General features: G+C 49.9%; 1 protein-coding gene across 2 annotated transcripts in view; it reads left to right on the top strand.

Moving 5' to 3' along the window:
- The first annotated feature begins 667 nt into the window (after positions 1-667).
- Positions 668-16,872, top strand: part of DRD2 (dopamine receptor D2) — a 58,678-nt gene continuing 42,473 nt past the window's right edge. For both annotated transcript variants that reach the window (XM_032838407.1, XM_032838405.1), the window contains exon 1: positions 668-731. The gene's annotated coding sequence lies outside the window, so the exon portion shown is untranslated. The remainder of the gene's footprint in view (positions 732-16,872) is intronic.

The raw sequence follows: 16,872 nt of genomic DNA, 5'->3' as shown, positions 1-16,872 counted from the left end.
AACACTGACCGCTCCTCCTTACACTACTCCCTGGATGGGCGGTACCTCCCCCAACCATTATCCTCTGACTTCTCAGAGGGAAATGACAAGCAGACGATGAGGATGCTTGGTCACCGGCAGCCCTGAATTTACAGGGTCTCACTTTGGGGATAAGGGGCGAGCGCAATGGGCAGTGACCAATCACTTTCCGCCTAGGCTCCCATCTGCCTCGAAGCCTGGGCTGACTCCATCCCCTGCCTGCCCGCTGCTCCCCACAGGCCAGGGCGCAAAGAGCCCACACACTCGTGTGCAGTGGGGTGGGGCGGGGCCTGGCCCAGGGGTGGGGCCCAGGGGCGGGGCGCCTGGGCGCCCCGTGGCCAGGCGGCCACGCCCCTCCTCCCGCGCTCGGTGCTCTGGCGCGGCGAAGCTGTCCAGCCTCAGTGCCGTAACCGGCCGCCTCCCGCGCGCACCGCGCCGCCTCCGCTCCTCGTCCCTGCGCCGCACGGCCGCCCAGTGCCTGGCCCCGCCCCGCCCCGCCGCGGCCGGTCCACTGCTCCCCACGGGCAGGAGCCGGCCAAGCGCCTGCCCCCCGGGGCTCTGAACCGCGCGGCGGGGCCGGGAGTCAGGGACCCGCCGAGGAGAGCGGCGGCCCGGACGGCTGCCTGAGGGGCAGCCGCGTGTGGATGCGGCGGGAGCTGGAAGCCTCGAGCAGCCGGCGCCGTCTCTGCCCCCGGGCGCCCTATGGCTTGAAGGTAAGCGCGTGCAGGACGGAGCGACAGGCGGCCAGGACCCAGGCAGGTCTCAGGGAGAGGAGGAGGGAGCTCGGAGGGCGGCGCAACTGGGAGCAGAAGTTTGTCCGGCCACTCTGCTGCCGTCTGCCAGGGACCTACCCGGTTCTCCAGAGACTCTCCGTTGGGCCGCTTGCCCTGGGGGCGACAGGAGCACCGCGCTGCCATCCCCTCTGCCTCCCTCTTGGCGTCCCTTGCGCGGCCTGGGCGGGAATCCTCGCTCTGAGCATGGGCGGGCGGTGCCGGGGCAGCCTCCTCGCGGAGCGCCTAGAGCCAGCCCTGCCGAGCTGAGGCTTCACAGGACTGCCGGTTCCCGACGATCTCGGGAGGGCACTTTTCACCAGGGACCCCAGGATGCGTGGCCAGAGTTTCTGATTGCCTCGGAGGGAGAAGGGTTGTTCTTGGCAAGTCTACATTTGCGGGACCTGAGACTTATCAGTTTCTGAGGACAGACCCAAGGGTTGGGGAGAGGCCAATTCTGCCTGTACTCTCCCACGCCCCGTGTGCCGCTGTCCTTGGTACTGAATTTACGTTCTCCTTCGCCATCTCTCTGTTCGAGATCCTGTAGAGGGGGGAGGCTGGGGTTTCGGACCCATCTCGGCCTTGGAATGGGGGTGACGTTTGGGGCAGTAGCGGAGGGTGACTGCTCAATTGTGGAATGGACCAAGAGCCTCGATAGGGTCATGTGCGGAGACAAGAGGCAGCTCTAAGAGCCCGACGGAGCGCGTCCCCATCCCTGTCTGCACAGGCAGCCTGTGAGTGGTTCCTCTTGAAGAACAGAGGTAAGAGAGTGCGTGTGCGTCTACACAACAGGCTTCGCCATGGACACAAGTCACAGCGCCTCAGCTCGCAGCTCCGTAGGGACAGGCCCTTCTCTCAGCCACAGGGAAGCTATCTGAGCGAGGAATGCTGCCCCACCTGGCACCCCACTACTTTTTGTGCTGGGGGCTCCTGAGGTTGAGGAGGTGCAAGGCACTTTGAGGATCCCTCTCCAGTTCCTTTGGCAGATCGGATCATTTCTGGATTTTTCACCAGGATGTAAACCTTTCAGTTAATTCTGGCTCCTTCCCAGGAAGTAGGTGATCAGTGATTCTTCCCCTTGGGATGCAAATATTCAGCCTGGCCCCGATTCATCCCCCAGCATTAGGACCACTTGAAAAGGAATTCATTCTTCTCATGTTTCCCCTGTTGCTGCTGTTTGAGGAGGGTGGGCAGAAATAGAGGCCTTGGTGAATGTGACCATTTGCAAGAGAACTTAGTGGGCTGGTTTGCTGGGTGCCTGCATTTGACTTCCTTGCTTCATGTTCAAGATTCCTGGCATATCTGATGGGGATGCGGGTGGTGGTAGGGATTTGATGCTGTCTCTGAAATTGGGTATCTGACAGGGAAGACGTTTGAGAGGGTTAGACCTAGAGCCGAGGCAAGGCCATGGTAACCCCAGCCTTGATCTCTTGAAAAACATTCTCAGTTCCTGCTCCCTTCTCTTGCACAGCTTGGGGAGGAAAGGTACTGGGAAATGGAAGATTCTGATTTGTTACATGGGTCCGGGGCAGGAATTCTCTAATGGTTGTTTCGTTTTAATGAACTCCCTGTCTTTGAATCACCTGGGAAGCTCGATAAAAATGGATATTTTTTTGTTCTTCTGTAAAGGACTGCTGAATGAGAACCTCAAGCTGAGACCCGGGAATGTATACTTTAACAGTATTTCTGGGTGACTCATGTGTGCGCTGGTTAAGAAGTCATTGCTCATGAAAGTTCATACTTTGACTACATGGAGCATGATTCAGGCCTTTGTAACTGACTCTTGCCTCCTGCTGCTTATCATGTTAAGTTCTTTAGGCGTGGGGTTGTTGATGGAGGGACCACCCCCGGATTCAGTCCCTTTGCTGAAATAAAGTGTGCAGCCCGATCTCCTCTTCTCCAAGATCCTCCTGGTATTTTCTTATTTCTAAATCAGATTTTTGGGCTCTAGGAATCACCAATATGGCTTTATGTTGACCTGTGTAAATAGTGACAGCCCTCCGCTGGGGGCCAACCCATTGTGTTCCTCTTGCCCACCCCTTCTGGGGGAATTATTGTCTTTCATTATGTATGTACTGTGGTCTGCTAACCCAACTGCTCCTGAAATGCCAAGGAGTGATTAGTTCAGCTTAGTAGCACGTCATGTTCCCCAAGGCTGGTAGCTACTTGTGCTCTGCTCGCTGTGACATATTGGCTGTATTGATTTGGCTCTTTAAGCTAGCAAGCTTGTAGGGGTGAATAAGGCCAGGGATGATGCTCATGGGCTAGTCAGTTTTCCAACTTTACTCACAAGGTTGGATTATCTCTATCTAGAACATGCAATGATGTAGGAGAATTTGAACTTGAGAGAAACCCTGTGTTCCTCCTTCAACCAGGGGAAACAAAGGAAACTCAGGGTCTCATAAAAAAATGTAGTCTCATATTCACCTGGGATTGACATGCTGAAGCTAGACTGGTCTGAGGTCTCTGTTGTATAAAGGGAAATGTATGTATAAGGGATGTATATATATAAGGGGAAAGACTGTGGATTTGGCCTGGAAAGAGCTGTCTTTATCTTTCCTGCAAGTGAAAGTTGTATTTTGGTGTTGAGGAAGAAGCATGGCTGTGAAAATAGCAGAGTTTGTGAGAGGTTTGGCAGTGGGGGGAGAGGGGAAGAATAATGAGACCTTGAGCCAACGCTGCCCCTTCTAGTGACTCATGTTTTCTGATCTGCCAACCCCCCATGTCTCCCTCCCTTGTAGCTGAATACGTATGATTCTCCAGCAGTGAAGGTGTTTTGGCCCCTCAGAAATGACAGGCGAACCGATGTTGAGTTTTATAAAGTCAGAACCTCAAAACGAATCTCCCAGAGTTAGGCTGCATATCACAGGTCACAGTAACCTAAGATTTGAGGTCTTGAAAAGAACTTAGCATGGCTACCTAGTCAGTCCCATTTCCCCCGGGACATTGTAACTGGGATGTTAAATCCTTAGATTATTTGGGCTCCTCAGAGGTCATTCTGGATTCTCCTCACCCCTAAACAGGGCAGCTTTTCTCTTAGTCTAGAACACGGTGATCTCTCTCGTTACCAAAGTGCTCCCAAAAAGGAGTGGTGTAAGCTTTCCAGTCCCAAGCCACCAGGACTGGGCTTGGCAGCCAAAGCTTATCCATCCTGCTGGGAGCTCTGCTTAGCAGGAGAGCATCCTGCATCTAGCAAATGCTTGGAAGCCGCAGGCAGCTGGAAGGGCACAGCTTGGTGTGAGCTGAACCAGGCTCCTCGGTAGGTAACCTTTAGCTGTATATGGCCTCTCTCAGCTGAATCCAGCACTGTGTTTCCTTCCCTTCCCTTTCCCCCAGTAGGGCCTCTTATGACCCTGGGATGACTCCAAGGTACAGCTTTGGGGTTATGCCTAAGCTCTCCAGCTCTCCAGGACACTGAATGGAGCCACCTAGGCTGTGCAGGATGCTTATTTACCAGTTTGGGGTGGTAGGCTGATATTCTCTCCAGCCTTTTAAATCACCGTAATCGTGTTAGAATCCAACATTAATACAACCCTGCCTCTCAACTGTCCCTATCACCATTGTAATTGAAGATTGCTTTCTTATTTTTTTAAACAATAGAATCATATTATTTAAATGCATAGGTGTGGAAAATAGCTTGATTATAGTGTCAGTCCGTGTGGGAGGAGGAGTAAAACTACAAGATTCAGCCACAGGGTTTGTTCTAGTCTGGGTCCAGAGAAAGAGGAGAAACTTGCTATACATTTCCCCTCTTCTTGTCCCTTTCACTTCCACCTGATAAATGGGTTAAATCAACACCTTTGGCAGCTGGGATGTCCCCTGGGGAGGCACAGCCTCTTCTCTCCCTAGGAGATATGGGAACGATTCTCTGCAGAGAAGAGGCTCCCACTGGCTCTAGCATTCAGGGAGGAGCAAGAGATGACGCACTGGGGCCTGGGGACTCCCCTCGCCCCTAGGTGGAAGAGGCTGTGTTGCTGCAGTGCCCCAGACTCAGGGACCTGAGAGTGTGAGGGGCAGTATATGGGGATGGGAGCTGACGAGAAGCCATCTCTTTGGGGGTTCCTGGAAAAGGCGGATGTTAAATACGTATGTATAAGACATCAGTTTGAAGCAGTTTGGGCAATTTGCTGTTATCTGATGTTCACGATTTCCAAGAGGAGATGGGGATTCTTTGCTGTCTATAGTGATGGGTAGGGGAAGGGGGGAGGACCTCTGGCTCTCCCTAGAGCACTCTGAGTGATGTCAGCCTGCTCCCAGACAGAGGATAAGAGGTGAAGTCAAGCAGACTCAGCCCCCAGGGGCACATCAATAGGCCCATAGCCAGCCTGGGCAGCTGGGCATTCCGGGGAGCTGTGGCTCAGCACAGAGCAGCAGCCATAGCCCCAAAGACTCCCCTGCAGATGTCTGCGAGCCAAAGTGAGTCCTGGGGCCTGTCCACCCATCATCGGGCTCCTTCAGAACGTGCCTGCCCTGCTCATTTCCACCCCTGCCTTGTTGTCATTGTTTGGATTCTAAGTGGCTCAGCGGGAGAAAGGCATTAGAAATGAAATTATTTTCGTTACACGCTGTATAATTGCCTTCTCTCCTTCCTGTTACCCCAGGGAGCAACATCACTAGCAGTTCCCTGGGAACCCTTGGTCTGGGAAAGTGGCTTAGTCTCAAGCTTCCTTAGAAGGGCTGTTTCCGACAAGTGGCCGGGCTCACCAGTCCTTCCACTGCTGCCCTAATCATCCTAGCAGCTAATGTTTACTGTGCACTTGCTGTGTGCAGGGTGCTGTTCCAAGCGCTTGCCGTGTATTTTTTATATCGACTCTTGGTCTGGCAACAATGCTACGAAGTAGGCACTGTTGTTATCCCTCTTTCCCCAGAGCCTCCTTTGTGTGGAGGTGGGTGTGGAGAGGTAAGTGGCTTGCACAAGGTCACAGGGCCAATATGCAGGGGGAGACTCAAAGCCAGACTGTCCCATGCTAAAGCAATTGCCCTCTCTGACCTACCTAATAGAAGAATAAGAAAGGGTGGAGAATAGGACTAACAAGGCGCTTTCTTGGATAAACTGAAATAATAGCAAGCTTTCCACATGAGCCCAGGAAAGGAGGAGATAGCAGAGGGAGAAGAATGGGTGCAATAAATTCTTGGGATTGTTAACGTCAAAGACCATCTAAGAAGTTGTTCTGTGCCTGGATCTCACTCCTTTGGGTACAGTGCACTGGGAATGAACCTCAGCAAGCAATGGGAACAGAGGAAAAGGGGGTGGGAGCAGAAGGAGGCAGAGTCACCTGAGTCTCGCTAGTTCGAGGGAGGGCAGGAGAAGGTGTGGATTCACAGAAGGGCTGGCTTCCTTGGGGAAGGTTCATCTCTCTGAGGTAAACCGAACTGTTGCAGAGGATGTAACTAAGACTTCTGCCCACCTTGTGGTCTTTTGGTGCTGCTTTCTCACTGCCACAGGATGAAACTTGTCATATCTCCAGGACAAAGGGGCTGGATTTCAGGGCAAGTGGAGAGGATCTCCTGCCTGGGATCTTGCAGGGATGCGGGAGTAAGTCAGGCCTGTCCTAAGGACTAGCTGCTTGGTGCTTTTCTGCTGGACAGAGGCAGTAGAGGCCCGAGTGTCTCTGGGCCAGGCCCTTGACCTGTGCATCAGGTTCTTTGGGTACAAAACAAAAGAACTTTTTATCTGCTGCCCGCTATCTTGGAATTTCAAGATTCCAAGTGCTGTTGGATTCAACAGCACTTAGGCTCTACTGAAATGACCGGATAATGGGGCTCACCTCCCAATAGGCTGGACGACTTCTAGCCTGTCGGTGAACCTCACCATGAATTTTATGAAGGCCACTTACCAGCATTTGGTCCCTTCCTTAAGCCCTTAAAATACAACATAGTTAAGCCTGAGCACTCAGGAGCAAGCCTGCCAGGATTTGAATCCAGACTGCGATACCTACTAGCTATGTTAACTTAGGCCAATTGGTTGACCTCTGTCGCCTGGGGTTCTCATCTCTAAGTGGGGACATGAATACCGAGATACTGAGATTATTGGGTTGCGATGGTTACTTGTGGCAATAGATACAAGATATTTTAGAGTCCCTGGCAAAAGTAAGCACTCCCTAAATCTTAACTGTAGTAATTGTTATTATATTATTATTAAGGAACTCGAGGGGGAGCATTTATAGCTGCTTTCCTTTTGAATTCACTCAACACCTGATTTTACATCTCTGAAATTAAGCACGTTTTTAAAACTTTCACAAAATTCAAGATTACGTTTCTTTCTTATGCTCTCCACTTATCTGCACTGCTGTCTTTGGCACTCCCCAGCCAGAAGCTCTTACTCCTCTTTGGCAAGAGGAAGGAGCTCTAGTCACTGGTCCATATGTTATGCTGGGCTCACCACAAGCGTAGCTGCCGTCTTGTCATCATACAACACTATTACAATACTGTTGACCATAATCCCTCTGCTGTACCCTTTATCTCCATGACTTATTCATCCCATTACTGGAAGCCCATATCTCCCACTCCCCTTCACCCATTCTGCCCATCCTCCACTCCCACCCTTCTGGCACCCATCATTTTGTTCAGGTGGAGCCTTCCTGATTGGCATTGTAACATGACATGGTGCCCTCTGGCATAGGCCACTTTTTATTGAAAATCACAAATAAGTAGAAAGTAGCAGTGCATAAGGACAAGGAAACTTTCCTTTCTTCTACCGTGGTTGAAAAGCCCAAAGAACCTCACATTAAGATCCTCAGAACAAACACATGCTCTCCATTTTTTGGAGTCATTAATGACAGAGGCAGGTGCCATCCGTATTTTGGGTGAAGGATGGTCTTGCTTAAGATAGGGATGTAACGTTGTAGTTTCTGGCCCTAGGACTCTCCAATCCTGAAAGCTGTTCCCTTTCTTTGAGTCTTTTCCTTTTCTTTGAATCCTTCACTCATGAAGACTCTTTCCTAATTGATGCATCTCTTTCTGGACAATTATGAAGCTTTATTGTTTAGGGAAGATAGAAGATTTCCAAGGGCGTGGCAGGTGTTCCCCTCCCTGGTCTTCTTCCTCAGGTCGAGTAGTCATTCCTTTCTTGGATTCTGATTTGTTCTTATGTTCATTTATGGCAGGATCAACAAGAGAATTGTGTTGACAAGCAGAGCCTAGCATCTAAGGTTCCAAGCAGAGGATGTCAGGCCCCCCAAAGGAACAAATATTTCCATACACACCTTTCTTTGGAGAGTGTGTATAACTGAAGGCTTAGATTTCTCTCGATGACCAATGGCACAAAGTCTGCCTTTTGGCCAGTCTTCTCTGGTGAGCTAGAGGAAGGTGGTAAGAGGTGATGACTGCTTTCCCTAGATTGGTGCTGCCATTCATACATTCTGGATCCTTCCTTAGTTACAATCTGTGGCAGCCAACTTCCATGATGACCCCCAATACTCCCTACCTCCTGGTATTCATGCTTTTATGTTACCTCCTTCTACATGAAATAGGGAAGACCTGTGTACCACCTGGACAATGCCTAAATGACAGATCGGGACTTCGGAGGATAGGTCGGAAAAGGTGCGTGACTTCCACCTTATTCTTTTTTGGGTCGCTCATTCTGGGGAATGCCATCTGCCATGTCAGGACACTCAGGCAGCCCTATGGAAAGGTCTGCATGGCAAGGAGCTGAAGCCTTCTGCCAAGAGCCATGCGAATGGGCCGTCTTGGAAGTAGATCTTTCCTCCCCAGCAAGCCTTCAAATAACTGTGACCACTTCAAAGGACTTAGTTTAGGCCTTCTGAGAGACCTGGGCCAGAACCACTCAACTGAGCTGCCTGAGTTCCTGACCCACAGAAATTCATTCAGATAATGTGATTTTGTTGTGCTAAGTTGCTGAGTTTGGGGATAATCTATTACTTAATAGTAGAAAATGAATACACACTCTGAGATTACTCTCCGTGAAGTCATTCACCTGTTCCTGCCCCAGTGACATGGGAGTCCCTCCACTGTCCGAGCAGAAGCTGGATTCCTCTGACTGGACTCAAGCTGCCTCTAGTGAGCTTCAAGGCACACCTCTGGTTTTGTTCTGAGATTTCAAAGTGCTTGTGTTTCACACATGATGGTCACGCGCCTCTCAACCCTCGTCCTACCCAACAGGCTGCCGACGTCTGTACTCTGTATTCTGTCTTCCCGTACTCACTCCTCCCTGAATGTCTTCAGCCGTGGCTGCTATTCTGCATGTACTTCACTTTCTGTTCTTTCACGGAACCCAAATTACAGAGCTAGATACTAGGCATTCATTTTGGTCGCAAACCCACTAATGAAAAAAAAAAAAAACACAAAGATCCCTGCTATCCTGGAACTTGCATTGAGGAGACAGATGGTGTGCAATAAATATAAAACATAAGTGACTGAGTGTGCAAGAAGGCAGTAAGTAGTTGAGAAGAGAGAAAATTGATGAGAGCTCTGGGATAGGGTGCACTTTGGGCTGGGAGGAGAGGGAAGTTTGCCTTGTTAAATATGGTGGTCAGGGTGGATGTCACTGAGAAAGTGACAACTGAGAAGAGATTTAAAGGATGTGGGGGAGTGGATTTTGCAGCTAGCAGAGGGGGAGCATCCAAGGCAGCGGGATCATGAGGTCTTCTTGCATTTTAAAACACTTTTAGTAATTCGTCTTGCTCCCTGTGGAGCAGTAGTAATACTCTGCCTTTGGAACTCCTTTTTAATTTTCAAAGCTCCTGAGGCCATAGCAATCTCTTGCATTTGTAAATCACTTTCTCTGGCCCTACCCCGACTGATTCTTATGGCAAGCCATGGAGGTAGCTGTTACAACCTCTATCTTGCAGATGCGGCTGCTGAGGCTCAGAGAGGCCTCGGGAAACTACCCAAGCTCACAGAGCTAGGAAGGACTAGAATTATGGCCTCAGGGAGACTCTAGTGCTCTGTTCGTTTATTGCTCTCTGAATGCTCAATGCTAATCTTTCAATTGTGCATTTCTTGTCTTCCCTATGGGACTGATAGCTCCCTAAAGCAGAGCCTGCTTCATGTGTCTCCAGAACCTGTTAGAGCAGAAAGGAATGCTGAGCACTTGGTAGCCACTTACTTAAATTGTGGCATGGGTGGGTGTGAGTGAGTGGGTGGGCGATGGCTTATTTCCCCTCAGTCACACTGACTTGAAGCCCAGCAAGTGTCTGGCAGGGTCGGTGGTCAGCAGGATGCTTCTTACCTTCTTTCTTTCATCCTCACCCAGCATCCTCTGATTACCTGCAGCCACAAGTTACATTATACTGTGGCTGGGAATTGTTCACGGTTGTTGCAGGGCGTGGAAGTCGGACATTATTGCATACGGAAACCTGCTTCGATCAGGCACACACATGGGGAAGAAGGTGCTGGGTGAGCTGTCAAGGAAACTCTTCGAAATGTGTTGGTCTGGGTCTGTCTGGGGACCTGAGGACAAGCAGGATGGAATAGTCATTGGGGTCTCTCTTTGGAGCTCTGGATGGTTTGCTCTGAAGCTGAGATTTAGGGTTTTGGGAACAGGAATGATCCTTAGCTTAAAAGGTACAGATAAGCATAATTTACCTGACACCCTTTGAAAGCAGTAACAATTTGAGCCAACCTTTCCCAAAATCTCTTCTTAAAAAATGAGATACCCACCCCCTGCCCATCTAGCTACTCAGTATAACAAAGTGATTCCGATGATGAACTTGGAAGCCAGACCAACAGAGGTTCAGAGCTGCGTTCTGCCAGTAACCAGAAATGTGACCTCAATCAGGCTACTAGAACCCTTTGAGATTCAGGTTTTTCTTCCATGAAATAAGGGTGACCATGACACTTACTTCATAGGGCTGGTGGAAAGTAAATAAATTGTGCATAGAAAGTGCTTAGCCTGGTACCTGACACATGGTAAGCTCTCAATAAATATTCATTTCATTATTCTCATTGTAGTTAGTAGGGGCATTGACATGTCCACAGGATCCTTCCCAGTCTATGCTCCAAATTCCATCTCTCTTCTGGAGGGAAGAAAGACATCACTGCAAGAAGAGGAAAAGAGACAAGGTGGGACCTGACTCCAAGAATGTTACTTTTGGAAGAACCCAGTGTCCTACAGCAAGAGAGAAGGGCAGAGCCTCAGGTCCCTTTGGGCCATACCCTGTTGTCATCAACTTCAGTTCAGAGCATGCAGTAGTCAAGGAACCCAAAAAACTAAGGGCTGAAGCCTGGAGTTTGAGCTGGGGACGGTGCAGGCTGAGGTCCAAGGTAGCAGGGCCAGACTGTGAACTCCAGAGCCTTGTGAAGACTCCATCCTGAGGGCAAGAAGCCTTATGAAAGTTGGGTTTTAAGCCAGAGAATAACTCAACTGATTTCATTTGCACTAAAAAGAAATCATAGAGGCTGCCTTGTGGGAGAGCTGGTGCGACAGAAGCAAGATTGAAAGAAGGGTGGCTAGCAGGATTTTTGGCTGTCAAGATAGTGATGCTGGAGGCCTGCACTGAGGTGGGGCAGTGGAGATAGAAAGACGGGAGTGATTTGCAAAGTTATTTAAAATTCAATAAAATTTGGTGAGGGATCAGCTGTGGAGGACGAGGGGAGGGAGAAGCCAAGGATGATTTAAGGATCATGAAGCAAGGCAACAAAGAATATTGGTATAAAGTATCTGAATATTGGGCCACGAACCTGAGTCCGGTAGAGAGGGCGGTGGATATTGGGGGATGGGGCACAAGGGACTGGAAGCAGTGACCAGGTGGTATTGACGAGGTCAGAGACCTGGTATACTTGGAGGGACCGAGAGCATGAGCTGGAACACGGAGGCAGCTGTGGTCACAGAGCAGGGATAACTTGGCTTCTGATTATGAGAGGAGCAGAGCAGTCCTGGGTGATGACAGGGTCCAGGGTGCAACCATGAGAACAGGTGACCGAAAGGGAGGGTGTCCTTGGAGATGAGGGCATCAAGGAGCTGAGAGGCCAAGTTCCAGATGTGGATTCCGTCCAAGTCCATGGCAGGACTGGGGCTGGAGTGCAGGCCAGGGAACTAGGTGCCAGAGTTGTCGTGAAGCCGGGAAGTGGCCCTGACAGGGACAGATGGCGAGATTATAGATGGGTGGCATGCACCGTGAAGGAACAGGGATTTTACGGGAGGGCAGAGGAAGGCTAAAGGAGACAGGGAGGCTGTAGTTGCGGTGTTAGCAGTGGAGGCTGACACGGGACACACCTTTCCAGTCTCCCCACACTGGTGTTCTCTTCTGCTCCCTCACTAGCTCCAAACTCACTAGATGACATTCCTCTCCTCATCTGCAGAGAATGGAGGAGAAAGAGAACAGAGGAGAACAGAGGGTGATGAGTGGGTGTAAACTGTGGATGAGAGATGGAAGAGGGGGCAGTTACAGGGAAGAGAAAAGCAAATGGATCTATTGACATTTGTCGGTCCTCTCTGCTCACTGTACCATATCCAGCCTTTGAGGATGCTTTCTCTGCCTGAATGCTCCAGCCCTTGGCCTTAGAGGCTAACTTCTAGTCATCAGCCTTTAAAACTGAGCACAGACATCACCTCTTCCAGGGAGCCTTCCCTGGTTTGCCCCCTCCACGATCCCACCAGCCTGGGCTAGGGACCTCTCTTCTATATTTCCATAACCTGAAGTATAAGATTTATCACACCATATTGTAATGCTTATAATTGCTTGTTGACTACTCTGTTTCCCCAGTCAATGGCAAATTCCTTGAGGAAGGGGAATGACGTCCTTACCTCTCCAGGCTTGGGTACCAGCCCATTGCACTGCACATGGTGGGACCGTGATCAGGGGAATCCTTTGCCCCTAACTACATAGTAATAACACAAGTGGACACACTGTCTTCTGCTCATCCTTAAAATCCCCTGTATTCTAAGTCAGGCTAGAAAATTTCTCCAGTGGGACACCTGGGTGGCTCAGTTGGTTAAGCATCTGCCTTCATCTCAGGTCATGATCCCGGAGTCCCAGGACCAATTTTTATATCGGGCTCCCTGCTTGTTGGGGAGTCTGCTTCTCCTTCTGATACTTCCCCCTCTTGTGCTTTCTCTCTCTCTCAAATAAATAAATAAAATCTTTAAAAAAATAAGAAAAGAAAAGAAAGAGAGAAAAGAAAGTCTCTCCAGCAATTAACATAGACTGGAGAGACCCCAGCACATCAAGAATCTTAGGGACCCAGACTAACTCTTGAGGCATGGATGAGAAATCTGTGCTCCCAGAGTGTCATGGCTATTTCTCCGCAGACCACAAACCAAGGGCCTGCCAGGGACCCTGCTGATGTCCCACCATACCCAGCCAGTGCCCCGCGCCGTGCCCAATGGCTGGGCCTCTGGTCGCCTCATCGAAAGTTCCCTCAGTTTCACCCATTGTCCTTTCTTCCCATTTCTGGGTCCCAAAAGGCTGAGTTGGTGATCCTTTGTACTTAGCTCTACTCCAACACTTGAGAAAAACAGATGAGTGAAGCGAACCATGCTGGTATGTCTATATTTTGAGGGACTCACAGCTTTGAGGGACAGAGCTGCAGAACTGTCAACATCCTCCTTGCTCACTGAGAAGCAGATTGTAAGCAGGTGGGGGCTCAGTGTATCAAATGACACACAAAAGCTGTTAGAGCATGACGTTATTGTCATTAATAATAACAGAATAGGGTGGACTGATGGCCCCTTTGTCATTGAACAGTCAGGAGGGGCAGGGGCAGGGGTGTTTCCCATGCTCTGTGCTGAGCACATGCTTGGTGGGGAGAAGCGATCAGTAGATCATGGTTGCATGTGTGGATGTACGCAGGAGTGAATGAATGAATACTGTTCTCTTGCATGGCAGGCTGAGATTGGCTGGAAAACTTAAACATCGCATCCTGAAGGGCCTGGAGAAAAAATGAGGCAGGCAGCTTGGAGAAATCAATGTCCACGACCTTTCTTTCTAAGGACTTTTGTTTGGTTCCCAAATGCACTAAGAAAAGCTCACGGTGTAGGATGGCTGCAAGCCTATGTGGGCTCTCTGGGCCCCACGCAGGGAGAGGGTCTCTAGAGGGAGGCAGAAGGTGGGCAGACCTCTGCAGAGTTGGCCAGCCATGTGCCTTGAACACTGTAGGGCCCAGGGAACCTGGGGAATGTATTCATTTCCTCAGTAACAAAATACCACACACAGGTCGTCTCAAACAACAGGAAGGTGTTCTCTCCTAGTTCTGGAGGCTGGAAGTCTGCAATCAAGGTGCCCGCAGGGCCATGTTCTCTCGGAAGGCTCTAAGATCCCTGGCCTCTTCTAGCTTCTCACGGCTCATGGTGTCCCCTGGCTCTAATCTCCACCTCCATCTTCACACCATCTGTGTCTCTCCATGTCACTCTCTGTCCTTGCCTCTTCTCATAAGGATACCAGCTATTGGATTTAGGTCCCCCCCCCCCCCCCCCGCCCATCTGTTAGAATCCCATAGAGATCCTTAACTAGTTACCTTTGCTAAGGCCCTGTTTCCAAATAAGGCCAGAATCTGCAGCGCTGGGTAGACATGAATTTAGGGGGACACCATTCAGCCCATTGTAGGGAGCTTCCTGACTTGCTGGTTCCTGGTCCTGGAGGTATTCTTTGCCTCTTCCTTTTTTTTTTTTTTTTTTTTTAAACATTTTATTTATTTGAGAGAGAGTGAGCACAAGAGAAAGAACACAAGCAGGGGAGAGGGAGGAGCAGACTGTCCCCTAAGCTGGGAGCCCAATATGGAGCTCGATCCCAGGACCCTGGGACATGACCTGAGCAAAAGGCAGATGCTAAACCAACTGAGGCACCAGGGCACCCCCTTTCCCTTCCAGTTACCTGTTGTTGGGACAGCTGCCCGTTTACCCAAATGAAGCTTCATCTCCCATGTTGGAAGGCAAGTAAGGACAAGAAAGAAAGCAATTAGTACAGCGGGAACTTGGGGATTAACTGGGATTCATTGGCCTCCTGGCACAGTGGGTAGTAAGAGGGGGAGGTAAAGGGAGTTTGGAGGAAGAAAAGGGAGGAAGGGGGTCCCTTCAGAGTTCCAGAGAGGGGAGGCCCTACAGCTGTGGGCTTAGGACCAGGAGGGCGGTTGCTGGGGGCACATGCTAAGTGCCGTGAATAGACCATAAGGAGCTCAGGGATTCACAGTTGTTTGCTCACATTCGTCCTGCAGGCGTTTACTAAGGCCTCCTGTGTGTTGATGTTCTCATTTCATAAGTGAGAGTAATGTGGATCCAGAAGGCCAAGAGCATTCTTCAAGGTTTCTTGAGGGCAGAGCAGGAACAAAATCCAAGTCTTTTCACTCTCTGAGTGTACCTCCCACAAAGTAATGTCCGTCTGCCATGGGAGTTCCTGATCTCTACCAGTCAGTAGGAATAAATTCAATCAACCCCTGCATCTGGCCAGAGTTTGATCATGCACAGAGTGTGTCCCCAAAAGCTCCCTGATGTGGTGGGGGTGGAGCCCCTGAGTTCAGCTTTGTGTGGGTGGAGGGAGAGAGCTGTGGGAGCTCCCTGCAGAGGAGAGCTGGGATCTCCCAGACAGAGGCTAGTGGAGACCCGCTCTGCATTACCAGCCAGAGCCTCCCAGGAAGCCCCATCATTAGGTGTGTCCAGCTGGCCAGTCTTTACAGACATGGAGATGATGACGATGGTAGGGAGTTTTCCAGGCTCCTCATAAATATTACATGTCTGCAAATATGGACCCTGAAGCCTTGCAGATTTACCTTCTTGTGATGAATTCACCTTCCTGGCTTCCTGAGAAGAGAGTGTGACAACACTTGGAACTGCTGTAACATTTCCCAGTGGGACCAGACCCCCAAAGCCTACCCTTCTGGGCTTTCCAGTCTGGATGTTGGTCAGTAATGATCAGGTTCACTCTAGATGCTCAGCAATTATGTAAACCCTGAAAGAAAAGTGAATCCCCTCACTGTGACAGGTTGTGGTGGGGGTTAGGGAAGAAGGTACAGCTACCCCCTCATGGCTGCTCAGCATCATGAAGCTCTCCCACAGGCTAGGGTCATGGCCTTCACTTTTCTTTTCTTTTCGTTTCTTTTCCTTTTGTAAGATTTTATTTATTTATCAGAGAGAGAACACAAGTAGGGAGAGCAGCAGGCAGAGCAGGCAGAGGGAGAAGCAGGCTCCTTGCCAAGCAGGGAGCCTGACATGGACTCAAGCCAGGGACTCCAGGATTATGACCTGGGCTGAAGGCAGATGCTTAACCGACTGAACCACCAGGAGTTCCGTGGCCTTCACTTTCATCACAGAGGTTAGTGAGACAAAATGCAACCGAGTACATTTTATTTGCTTTTTAATTTTTTAAAGATTTTGAATAGGAGAACGTGTGCACGCAAGTAGGGAGAGGAGCAGAGACAGACAGACAGAATCTCAAGCAGACTCCATGCTGAATGTGGAGCCTGATGCAGGCCTCGATCTCACCACCCTGAGATCATGACCTGAGGGAAAATCAAGAGTCAGTCAGTTAAGTGATTAAGCTACCCAGGTGCCCCTCAACAGAGTACACTTCAAAGATCTTACTGACTTTATTCAATGATTCATGCATGGGGCAGCATCCCATCAAGCAGATGGAAAGGAGCTCCAAGGAGTTGTATGAAATGAAAGACGTTTATAGGCAAAAGGTAGTGGAACAAGGAAGTTTTACTGGCAAAGACCAGTAAAACCAGTAAACCAGTAAAAAGACCAATGATCCGTGGTGGCAAGGTCACTGTCTCATAGGGAATGGCACAGGTCCTTCAGGCAGATACCTCACTGGGGAAATGAGGTGATCTCTGACTGAGTCCTTTAAGATTCCATTTCTGGGAGAAGCCAAAACTGTAACTGAGTCTAGGTTTCCTTCTTCTTCCTTTTTCTTTTTTTTAAATTCTATTTATTTTATTTTATTTTTTTTTTTTTTTGAGAGAGAGAGAGCACAAGCCAGGGGAGAGAGACAGAGGGAGGGAGAAGCAGACTACCTGCTGAGCAGGGAGCCCCATGAAAGGCTCGATCCCAGAACCCTGAGATCATGACCTGAGCTGAAGGCAGGTGCTCAACTGTCCATGCCACCCAGACGCCCCTGAGTCTAGATTCTATGACACGGGCCTTAGCATCAGTGACACCATTGGATCCTCTTGTCTTGCTTTTAACACA

This window comes from Lontra canadensis, unplaced genomic scaffold (assembly GCF_010015895.1).
Source record: "Lontra canadensis isolate GAN:19392208 unplaced genomic scaffold, GSC_riverotter_1.0 scaffold104, whole genome shotgun sequence".
Classification (NCBI taxonomy): domain Eukaryota; kingdom Metazoa; phylum Chordata; class Mammalia; order Carnivora; family Mustelidae; genus Lontra; species Lontra canadensis.
This window is presented reverse-complemented; position numbering and strand designations above follow the sequence as displayed.